The following is a 13319-nucleotide window of genomic DNA, read 5'->3' as shown; positions in this document are numbered from 1 at the left end:
CTGACTTGTATCTAATCTATGTTTGATAAGCAGACACTCCTCAACCCTATGTTTTGTTTTCTTTTGCTTTTTATCAGATAGCTGATGTAGCGTAAGTACATAAACATCATCCACTCATGACTGGAGATAGATTTTTTTGTTACACTTTTTGCTACGCTTTTGTACATCATTAATGTCTTGCCTGTATATCAATTCGCTCCCTCATCATTGCTTTCTCACTTTACCAGTCCACTCAGGAGTCTTGGCAGCTTCATACTGGCTTAATGCTGCAAGGCATAACCAAGCACTAATGAGTGATGCTATTCAGAGGTGAGTAGACGGGGTCTGGTCTGGCAAGCATTTGTCTATTAATGCCCATCCATTTACCCCTGAGGTAACATCCAGAAATGCACAGTTTAGGTTGTAAGCGCAGGGAAGGGGGGGGGGTTAATGTCTGTGCAAAGGAAATTAGATGGCCTTCCTTATATGCTAAGAAGGATAGGGCATTGGGAAGAGGTTGGTTAGTATAAATGCTGCATCCAGTATCTCACAGAGAGGCTTGAATAAATGGCTCATGCTAGTTTTTTTTTAGTTCCCTGTGGCTTAAAAAAATAATATGCCATTAAAGGTTCATTATCCCAGCCAAGGAAGGAATAAAATGTGGTATGCTGTTATAAAAAATATAATGCCGTTCCCACTCAGAAGTTGATTATCCTCCTCTAACAGGTCATGCCAAAGTGTTTTATTCCTCTGATTTTTATGGTTTGCCAATGATTGCAGTTTTTATTGATAAGGATGACAGGTCATATTTTAAAATGATTATTATGTTTATGTTATAGAACATCCACAAAACTAAGTAGTTCCTGCTTTCACTTACGTTATAGGAGCTATATATGTGGATTGATGGTTAAGGCTCTGGGTTACTGATCGGAAGGTCAGGGTTCAAGCTCCAGCACTGCCAAGTTGCCACTGCCAAGTTGCCACTGCCGGGCCCTTGAGCAAGGCCCTTAACCTTCTCTGCTCCAGGGGTGCTGAATAATGGACCATCATCACCCTGCACTCTGACCCCAACTTCCTGACATGCTGTGGTATGCGAAGAAAATAATTTCACTGTGTGTGTGTGTATGTATATGTGATCAATAAAGACGTTTTATCATTATAAACAGTCATTCCCTCACTGGCCTTTCTCTTGAAGTTAGTAAGTCCAAAAACTCAAAACCACAAAAGACTACTCTGCTTTCCTGTGTGAACACTCTCCTGTGTCAGAAAACTGAAAGGAACAACTTTCTCATTCACTGTTACAAAGCACTCACACTGGAGACTCCTTCCAAAAATGCTAAATAAACATCCATCCACCCATCCATTTTCTGTACTGCTTATATTAACATTAGGGAGCCTGGAGCCTATCACAAGGGACTCGGGGTACGAGGCAAGCGACACCCTGGACGGGGTGCCAACCCACATCTCTTTACAAATAACTTCACCTGATCAACAACACACATATTGTTTAAGTTTATTTATATGAGTGTCCACCATACACCATATACCACGCAATCCCCTATGCTAATTGTTACTATAGAAACTATAATGTATTAGAACGTATTAATATAAACAAAGATTTTAATTACAGCAAGTACTATTGTCAGAGCTGCTTTAATGGAAAATACATCAACACCATCTTACCAATGAGATTTGAATGGTGTGGTTTAAATGTGGTACAATGTGTTAAAAAAACAAAACAAAACAAAACAAAAAACATCTTAGCAAGTGAAAATATCTTGAATATAGTCAGATTTATCTAGCTTTTCCTATGATAAGATTACAATGAACTAAATATAAGATTATTAAACCTTTTTCTCCATATTGTTACTCATTACAGACATTTTCTTGTCCTATACTGGCAGATTAGTTTGCTTCTTTCTAGAAATACTAAAGTACTAAAGATGCTTGCCATGAAGGGGTTGAATTATTTTGAACCTGGAGAAATCATTATAAGTTGCATTTTCAGTTGAATTTGGGGAAACCGCTTGAAGCATTCGTTGTGTTGAACCATTTCAATTGCTTTTGTTTGATTTGTTCATTGCAAACAGCTGAAAGCCTGTACATTTTGACAATAAACCTGATTTGCAATGGGAGTTGAGTCATTTTATCTGCAACTGTGAATGTACAAATGTCTAGAAATAGGTTTTAGTAATATTATATTTGGTTTGTTGTAATCTTGCAATAGGAAATACTAGACATATTTGAAAATATTCAAAATATTTTCACTTGCTAAGACTGAATTTTTCGCAGTGTATAACACAAGGTAACAACTTGTGTACGACTGATATGGCAGCATTATGTATAGCAAAATGAATTCTTTTGCATCTTGGTGTACAAACAATTATTTCAAGACAGTGAAGCACTATAAGAGCTCCAACAAGTTTCCACCTGCATACATGCAGTGTAAAATGGATTTACCATTGAGGCATGACACAGGGCTATAAACAACAAATCTGATCATCCATAAATAAATAAAAAAAACTAAACAAGAAGCTGTAAATTTTAGTATACCTTCTTTACTCATATTGTACTGGAGGGAAATAAAAAAAAAATAATAATAAATCCTGAAATAATGAATAAATGACAATGTTTGTTGTAATAAAATGCCACTGTTTCCCAGTAAACAGTGATTAAAAATTATCAGCTCATTCACATAACAAAAAATGCTCGGAAAAGTGCTTCATTATTATCCACCCCAAAAGAGCATATAAATCTGAGCCTTCTTGGACAGGTAGTATTAATGAATGTTCATTTCCTGAAGTTTGAATAAAACATTGCACAATATTTTCTTGTCATTGTGCTGACATTGCTTTCTATTCCCCCTCACCCTCCACCCCACTCCCCAAATGAAAGCATTTACCTTCCAGATAATTGAACATGTCATCTACCTTGTGTGTGTGGCACTCTTGCTGGAAATGCATGGCCAGATAGTGAGGCAATTATTGTCAAGCTTTGATTGATGTTAATGCTAACTTGTTTCAAGGAGACCCTCATACAATAAATAATCAAAGCAACATTTGGCTACCGGTGTTTCCACTCTGACTGTGGAGAATGGGTAAGAGATGAGGTCTACAAAGTATTTGTATGGTTATTAATAATATCAGTTTGTGAAAGTGTGAAAGTGCACACTGGTGGTGAGAATCACGTTCTGAGTTTGAGCTCAAATTTATTGTAGGAATGGCTAGTGTCGTGAAAACTGTCTAAAAGTGTCTCTTTAAGAGGGTTCAGTGTTATAAAACAATAATCAGAAATCATTTATTAAGTGGAGAAGTGCTAGCACAGTGATTAATGCTTAGAGCTACTGATTGGAAGCTTGGATCCTTGAGCAAGTCCTTTAACCCGCAATTCCTTACTTGTGCCCTGTCTCAGTTGTAAATCATTCTGGATGAAAGTATCAGGCAAATGAGCAAATGCAAATTAATTCTGATACCTTATATCAACAGTCTTCTCTCGCACACCATTACTGTAATCTGCGTTATAAAATTATGCAACCAGGTGAGTAATATGATGGCATTCTTTCTCTTAAATGTCAAAGCTAATAATGGTTTTTAAGCTGTTTCACTATTGCGACCTTTAGAGATTCTGACTTGTTTCTGCTTAGCATCTGAGTGAGTGCTGTCGCAAACCACCTGGGATTAAATCAGCTAGCCTAAAGTAGCAGGGTGCGAGAAAGAGACAAAAGTAAAGAGCCAAGAAAATGTTTCGGTCACATAGCTGATCTCGACCTTTAGTCAAAAAATAGTACTAAAAGGGTTTTTTGTCATGAGGACCAGTCTGAAATGAAGGCAGAGTCTTATAAATTACAATATAAACACTTTCAAAGTGTTATCTGGACCTAAAAATAACAGCCCACTATTGCCATCACTGTAAATAATATAAATATCGAGTATCATAGCATACAGACAGGGACGCAGGTACAAATTTACCACCTGCCCTGAACTGCTTTTATTCTTTTAGAGAAAAAACCTGTCTGATTCCCTGGGATCGTTTCCAGTTCCCACCATTTTATGGTGTACCTGTGTCACACTAGTTTAAATAAAAAATTATATTGATAATAGTTTGACTAATTATCCAATGAAACTACAAATGGGAAGGAAGGAAAGAAGGAAGGAAGGAAGCAAGGAAGGAAAGGTGGATGGATGGATGGATGGATGGAAGGGAGATTGCTGACTGACTGAGTCTGGCAAGACATCATGTCAAGCTTGAATCCTAGGCATGAGTCGGCAACACTATCTGCTCCACCACCATGCTGCCTATCAATACCTAATTAATTTCTTTATACATACACTCAAATTATATTGACTAAATATCCTACAAAAATACATATGGGAAAGAAGGAAAGAGGGAAGGAAAGGAAGGGCAGAAGGAAGTATGGTAGGAAGGGCGGGTAAGGGTGGATGAAAGGAAGGAAGGAAAGAAAAGAAGAAAGACTGAAGGAAGGATGGATAGATGGATGGATGGAAGGAAAGATGGAAAGAAAGAAGGTAGGAATGAAGGATGGATGGAAGTAAGAAAGGAAGGAAGAAAGGAAAGAAGGAGGGAAGGATTGTTGAGTGAGAGTGCTTCTCATTTCTTATTTGTGTATCCTCATTTCCTTTCCTCACTACCTTTTCTAGCTCCACCCCCTTAGGATCTGAGGGAAGGATGCAAGCAGGGGTGTAACCTGGCCTGGGCATTAGGGGCTATAGCCCTGAAGATTTTTTCTTTAGCCCTGAATAATTCTCTACTTGGAGCGGTTTGTTACTATGTAACTGAACGTCAGAAAAAGAAGACAGCAGTGTTGTAACTTGATATCTTCAGTGAATGGAGGAGACCAATCAGACAAGGTTTACAGGAAAATACATGGAAATTCTCGTGTCTTATTGGCTGACAGCTTTTAATTCTGACAAACATTAGCTGACAGAGTCAGTGTGAGGAAAAATTGATAAAATGGATATACACCAATATTTTTTAAACCAGTAAAGGGGTTGAACATCCTCTCGTGCTGAGCAGGAAAACATGGTATGTAAATGTCTATATGAGTTTGTGAATATGTATAAGTTACATGAACATGATATGAGCAGAGCATAAGGAAAGATAATATACTCTGCATGGCCCTGTAGCACCTAAACCCATACAATGATAGCTTAGTTGTACCTTCCCTTGACTAGCGACACCAAACTAGCCTAGTCTCGTGTTAGATAACCAAAAAGTTTTCTATTTGATCAGTCTGGTCTTCCTGCAAACAGTGACAACACCCGAAGTTTTATGATAAATCCAACGTGTCCAATTTTCAATTAGCCCTTACAAGCAAGAAAAAAAATGCATTCAGTCTATTTAGGAGTGCTTTTTAAAAAGTTTGATGATAAAAAGTGCTTTTTTTTTGTTTGATGATGATTAACGGTTCAGCTAATGCCCCTGGATGCGAGGATGAGCTGTGAGCAGAGAGGAATGGAAGCAACTCAAATGGAATATCCTCGCTCTCTCAAGCGTCACTTCAAAGCGACGTCAATTAATGATGACTGTGCTCAGCTGGATGACCTCACTGCGCTTCAGGGATCTGCCGTTAGGTTGGTAATAACAACATTCTTAATAAAGCAAAATGCACTGATAGTATGTGAAATGCCTGGGTTATTCAACAATGAATTCATGAACAAAACATAATTGATCGCATCTTTTGTGCAGCTTTGCATATCCAAACATGCAAGGATCAGTTAACTATAATACTCATTGTAAGCGTATTATTATTTAATTATATTTCACACAAAATTCCATCACATCATCAAAGGCCTTCTTATTTGAGATTGTGGCAGATGTAAAGGAGGAGGGGAATTTATATGTGCATCAGGATTTTCGACAAGAAACACTTCAGCATAGCTCATAGCTCCTCTGGAAGCTTCCTCACTCCTCGTTCCTCGTGGTGCAATGAGAAAATTGATTCGTCCTTCAAGATGGCTGACTTCGATCGATTTCCGGGTCACGGGCTGGAGGACGGAGGAGCGAGGAAACGAGGAAGCATCAACTTGAGTATTGAGAAGCACCGTGAGAGTCTGGCAACACATCATGTCAAGCTTGAATCCTAAGCATGTAATTCTTATAGCAGGGACTGTGTGCATCTGGAGCTGTAAAAGGTCTGGCCTATTGGACCGTGCCTGCCTGCTGCCTGACACAAGATGAATCATGGGGCTCTGGCAGCGTTTCAGCTTTCTCAGGGCAATCAAAGGCAATATGATTTCTACTTCAATCAGAGTGCTTTACTGCCCGTTTCACCACTTGTTTGTGTGGCGGAATAAAATACCAGTGTCAGTCGGCTTCCTCTTTGCAGGCAGCAAGCTGATGTAAGTCTGATATTAAAAGCCAGAGGAAGCCAGGGCACAGAAGCAGAGAAAAGAATGGGAGGAAAGCCAAAAAGAGGCAGACTGCCTTGATAGTGGATGGGGGGGGGGGGGGGGGGGGGTCTACATTTAGATAGAATTGCCATGCTGCCATGCTTTACCTGTCTTAGTACAGTCTATCTTTGGAGAGGATTACCTTCCAACTAATATTGTTTGTCTGGTGCTTATAGTCAAAAAGTCAGTGTCATGTATCAGGAAACTCTGGACTCCAGTTCCCATCAGCCAGTGCACCGCATGACATGTCACATGACCACCTGCACTTGATTCACTTTCTGTTAATGAGCACTCTTGTGTATATATAGTCATCGTCTGCACTGTATTTCTGTCTTTCGTTGTCTTAGACTTCGGTGTTCCATGTTCCTGTGTTTTGTTTCATGCCACAGTATCTTGCCTAGTTGTCTTAGTGTCTATGTTTTGTTGTTCGTTTATTATAATAAATGTTATATATCTGCGATTGCTTCTGAACACATCCTTGATGCGTGATAGTCAGGTCATATTTTTTGCTTGCATTATTCCAGTGAATGTTATACTTACCTATTTACCACCATGTGACAAGCTTTCTACACTGTAAAAAATAAAAAATGCTATCTTAGCAAGTTAACCCTCTTATTATGTTGGGAGAAAAAAGGGTCAAAATATCTTCTACTGTTTAAATAGACACAGAACCAGCAAAGAACAGCTTAAAACAATAAACCTTTATAGGAAGAAATATTTGCATATAAGTTCATGACCCTAAATGAGGAAAGTCAAAACATTTCAGAGAAAAAGAGAGATTAAGCAGTATTTCAGACATCTCAAATGTGGAAATGGGTCAAATTGACCCACAACGCAATAGGAGGGTTAAAAATAATCTTGGATAAAGGAAACCTTATCAAATATTTCTCATTATGTGATGACTATATAACAAAATATAAGACCACTGTTGTGGCCTATAATATACTTAGAAAATGATCTGGAAATAATATCATCTTACTCATTTTAAGTACTTCTGTAATTATGGATTTTATAGTTGATGGCTTCTCATCAAAATGACCTGCTCTGTGCGCATACTCTCCAACATGTCAAAAACAGCCAGCTATAACTTTGTCTTTATTTAGTCCTCTCACATAAGTCTTGTCAAACATCCCAATGTTCCATGAATCAAAATAACTGCTGGCAGAAGTGAAATCAGGAGGCATGACAGGAGTTTGTGCTGCATTAGGCTGGCATGCCTGAGGATGTGCAGTGCAGAGTCAGCTCTAATCCACAACTGCTTCTCGCAGCCACAGTGCAGGCTTTGGCATTATGACAGAGCACTTTAAGACTTTAAGACTACTTTGACTTGAGCTTTTCCTAATGTTATGAACACAGAGTTTCTAGGTGAGATGCATTCATGAAAGTTTACATGATCATTGTTATCCCTAATTTGAAGGACATTACAGAGGAAGACTGAAAAATGGAACAAAATATGTTTGTGCAAAAACAATTCTCTTGAGAGCATGAAGGGAAAAGACTACATGTTGTTTTGTTTTATTATGTATACATTTTGAATTAGACAGTTTAATTATCCTTAGTGTGCATGAATAAAATGTTCATTTATTTATGCAGTAGTTCCACTAACACAAAAATGTAATGTACGTAAAATATCAGCAATCAACTGTCAAAGATTGTGCAATTGACTGTGATATCTATTGCTTTACTTATATGTATATATCTATAAATAATAAATAATCTATATATACATATATATCATGCTCTCTCTGAGCCTCTGTACTCTGCAGGTATCTGCAGTGTAACAATAGGTTAGTATTTCTTAAGAGTACATCTCACCATCCCCCAAGGCACTACAGGTGAAGTGGGTATACATATATATATATATATATATATATATATATATGTATATATATATATATATATATATATATATATATATATATATATATATATATATATATATATACCCATTTGCAGTGGCACTTGCAGTGCCTATAAGGCACTTGCAGTGCCTTGGGGGATGGTGAGATACCAACCTATTGTGTGTGTGTGTGTGTGTGTGTGTATATGCAGTATCTCACAAAAGTGAGTACACCCCTAACATTTTTGTAAATATTTGATTATACTTTTTAATGTGACAACACTGAAGAAATGACATTTGCTACAATGTAAAGTAGTGAATGTACAGCTTGTGTTACAGTGTAAATTTGCTGTTCGCTCAAAATATCTCAAAACACAGCCATTAATGTCTAAACTACTGGCAACAAAAGTGAGTACACTTTTGGAAAATAATCAATTTAATCCATTTTGGAGTAAGGCTGTAACATAACAAAATGTGGAAAAAGTGAACCGCTGTGAATACTTTCCGGATACATTGTGTGTGTGTGTGTGTGTGTGTGTGTGTGTGTATATATATATATATATATATATATATATATATATATATATATATATATATATATATATATATACCCACTTCACCTGTAGTGCTGTGGGTGATGGTGAGATGTACTCTTCAGAAATACTAATCTCTGGTTACATTGCACGTACCTGCAGAGTACAGAGGCTCAGAGAGAGTATGAGAAAGTCAGACAGTGAGAGGAATTAACAAAAGAAAGGTCAGAGCTGCTAGTAAGGGAATAGGGCTCTATTGGACGAGACATGGGTTACACATAAGGATTGAGTAATAATCAGTCTGAAGTTTGGGCTGTTGATGAACTGTGTTTGGCGCAGTCCATCTGGTGCTCTATGAGATCTGACATGATTGTCCTTTCAAGAAAACCTCTTTTACACAATGTTTTTGAAAATTCTTTCTTTTCTTTTTTAGGTGATGGTATAGTATATTCAGTTTATTTCAAGCAATGGAGTTGAGAGTCTAGCCAACTAGCAGGCATACTGACAAACATTTTACACGAAAGCATGAAATATACAGTCAGGTCCATAAGTATTTGGACAGCGACGCATTTTTTCGTCCTTTTTGCCACTGTACACCACCACAATGGATTTGAAATGAAGCAATCAAGATGTGAGTTGCAAGTTGCAGCTTTAATTCAAAGGGTTTAACAAAAACCGTTGAGGAATTAATAGACTTTTTCACAGGCTCAAAAGTAATTAGATAATACACTGATAAGCAGTTTCATGGCCATGTCTGGCTTGTTTCCTCATTATGTCATCACAGATTAAGGAGATAAAAAGTCTGGAGTTGATTCCAAGCGTTGAATTTTCATTCGGTTGCTGTTCATGAGAGCTCTCAATATGCGGTCCAAAGAGGTGTCGATGCAAGTGAAAGAGGCCATCATTAGACTGAAAAAAAACACAAAACAGACCTATCAGAAAGATAGCAGAAACTTTAGGAGTGGCCAAATTCACAATTTGGTACATTCTTTAAAAAAAAGGAATCCACTGGTGAGCTCAGCAACACCAAAATACCTGGAAGACCACGGAAGACAACAAAAGTGGATGAATGCAGAATTCTTTCCTTGTTGAAGAAAACCCACTTCATAACATCTAGCCTAGTCAAGAACACTCTGGAGGAGACAGGCGTATTGTTAAAGTCTACAATCAATACACATACAGACTGTTTACCTCAAGATGCAAACCACTGGTAACACTCAAGAACAGAATGGCCAGATTAGACTTGTAAAAAAAACCTTTTAAAAAGAGGCCTGACCAGTTCTAATGCAATTACCTTGGATGAGAATGATGGGAAGAGAAGAGTATGGAGAAGGAATTCAAGGACTCATGAACGAAAGCATACCACATTATCTGTCAAACATGATGGAGGAGGTGTTAGGGTATGGGAATGTATGACTGCCAATGGAACTCGGTCACTGTTGTTTATTGATGATCTGACTGTTGGTAGAAGTAGCAGAATGACTTCTGACATGTATAGAGCTATACATTCTGCTTTGATACAGTCAAATGCTGCAAAACTGATAGGACAATGCTTCACATTACAGATGGATAATGACCCAAAACGTACCACAAAAGCAACCCAAGAGCTTCTTAAGACAAAGAAATGAAATGTTCTTAAATGTCTAATGACCTCAACATAATTGAGCTGCTTTTCATTTACCAAAGACAAAACTGAAGGCAGAAAGACTCACAAACAAGCAGCAACTGAAGGTGGATGCAGTAAAGGCCTGCCAAAGCATCTCAAGCGAGGAAAATCAGCATATGTTGATGTCCATGGGTACCAGACTTCGGGCAGTCATTCACTGCAAAGGATTCGCATTCAAGTTTTTTAAAATAATCCTAATATTTATGATCATGCTCATTTGTCCAATTACTTTTGAGCCTGTGAAAATGGTGGGACTATGTAAAAAATGTTGGTAATTCCTAAACGGTTTATGCAGTGTTTTTTTTTTTTTTTTTTTAATCCCCTTGAATTAAAGCTGAAAGTCTAAAGCTGAAATCACATCTTGATTGCTTCATTTCAAACCCACTGCGTCGTTGTACACAGGCAAAATGACCAAAATTGTGTCACTGTTCAAATACTTATGAACCTGACTGTATAATTTAAAGGTTTTAAAGTGGTACTAAACTGTCTAACTGTTCTGAAAAGAATTTCTACCAGGACCACAGACAGATTTTTACCACAGACAGATAAGTTTTTTGATTAACTCTGGATGGCCTTTCAGTTACATCATGTGTAGAAGTGAAAGTCCTGGTGTGATTATTGACTCTGAAGCTTATGTAGATAATATTACCTGAAGCCGTTTTCATCTCAGCATTGCTAAGTTAAAAAAAACAACAACAATCTAATGCCATTACATGATGCAGAAAAACTAGTTCATGTTTCTGTTACTTATAAGCTGGACTTCTGTAATTCCTTGCTGGAGTCCTTACAAGAACCAGAACATTTCATCATATTACCCCCATTCTATCCACATTACATTGGCTTCCAGTGAAATTTCATACTGATTATAAAATCAGTGATGACCTGCAAAGCACTGAAAGTTCTTGCCCCATAGCATCTGAGCAAACTTTCGTTTTTTTATGATCCACCTCATCTGCTTCAATCAAAGTGCACAGTTTGTTTGTTTTTCATCAGTACCTGAAGAATAATGAAGGTAGTTTCAATATTTAAGACTGTCATGTCATCACCCCCACCCCCACGACGCTCTCTACTTAGATCACTCAGATTTGGAGTGTGTTACCTTCTGTGTTACCCCTTTTAGCTAGATCCTGGCACACTTTAACTACCTGTGAAGCTTCTTGCTCTCCAGTGCCTGATACATCTTGATATTTCCTCTGCTTGGAAATTCTGCAGTTGTTACACATCTTCTGCTGCTTTGGATGGCTCTACATGGACTTGCTGAAGTTTACTCCCAAGACTGGCCCTTACGTCAGTGGATAATCTCACCTGGATACTGCAGACATGTACATAAGAACTTCTGAAATCATAAACACTCATCCCAGGACTCTTAATCCGAACACGCTCATACTGAACATCCTTTCAACAAACTTAGTACTGTTTGCCTTTCTATCTTTTATAGTATACATGTTTACTTAGTAGACAAATGATTTATAATCCCATAAGGGGTTCTCACTAGAAAAGGTTCATCTCAAGCTTTCTTCCTCATCACAGCTCTTGCAAACATCATCCCCCCACCCTTTTAATATTATTTTTTTGGCTGCTCCCATTTCATTTTCAGGGTCACCACAGCACATCTGCATATTGATTCTGGTACAACTTTTAAGTGGTTAAGACATCGCACTACTGATTGGAAGGTTGTGAGTTCAAATCCCAGCAACAGCAACCTGCCTCTGCCGGGCCCTTGAGCAAGGCCCTTAACCCTTAACTGCTCAGTTCTATAAATTGGATAAATGTAAGTTGCTCTGGATAAGGGCATCTGCCAAATGCTGTAAATGTAAAAACGTAAATGAATCAAACCCAGGTGGTGGTGATGAGAGCGCCACATGCTAGCCATTAGTCACTGGGAACCTGCTTTGTGACAATGTATACAGTTAAAAATGCTACACAATCAAAATCCCAATATTATTGGGGGTTTGAACTCAGAATATGTGGATAATGTTAGCTCTGTGGTTAAACTTACATTTATCTCATTTATAGAACTGAGCAGTTAAGTACTGCGCAAAAGTTTTAGGCACATGCAAAGAAATGCTGTACAACAAAGATGCCTTCAAAACATAATGAAATTAATTCATGTTTCTTCATTTTAAAAAATACTATAAAGAGCAGTAAACATTAATAAATGAAACAAAGTTGATATTTGGTGTGACGACCCTTTGCCTTAAAATAAATTAGTAGTAGTCTCAGGTAGAATGTGTGCAGTTTTATAAGGAAATAAGCTGTGAGTTTTATTCAGCGTCTTGTAAAAGCAGTCATGGTTCTTCTGGAGACATTGCCTGTCGCATTCACTTCTTATTTTTGCAGCAAAACCCAGCAGCTTTCATTGTGTTTTTCGTCTGAAAAGTGTCTCTTACATAATATTCTGCTTTCTTTACTGACATACAAACATTTTTCTGTAACATTTAATTTTGTGCTGGAAAACTAATGTTTAGGAATCTAAACAGTTTTTTTGTACTGACTCGATAAAAATCTATAACAAAGTTTGTACTTAAAAAAACAGGGTGCCTAAGACTTTTGCACAGTACTGTACATATATATTATACTGACTGCTTAATGTCTACTGGTCCATAACACAAAGAAAAGGACTGACATTTTTTCTCATAACCCTTGAGCCAATATGTATGTTCATTTGAACAGTCTAACAAGAGCGCCTGTGGCAGCACCCACTGTGAATCACTAGATGTAAAAGGCAGTGCTTATTGATCCATGGCTAAAGGAACACTATGATAAAGAAAACACATAGATTAAGTGTGTTTTTTAACATAGGTGCTGTTCAACTTGTGTAGTAGAAGCAACTACTTTTCCCTAGCTTTTTGAGAAAATACTAATTATCACTGAAAACATTTTGACATTTG

The sequence above is a fragment of the Ictalurus punctatus genome, chromosome 19 (assembly GCF_001660625.3).
Source record: "Ictalurus punctatus breed USDA103 chromosome 19, Coco_2.0, whole genome shotgun sequence".
NCBI lineage: Eukaryota > Metazoa > Chordata > Actinopteri > Siluriformes > Ictaluridae > Ictalurus > Ictalurus punctatus.
The sequence above is the reverse complement of the archived record's forward strand: the minus strand, read 5'-3'. Positions refer to the sequence as shown.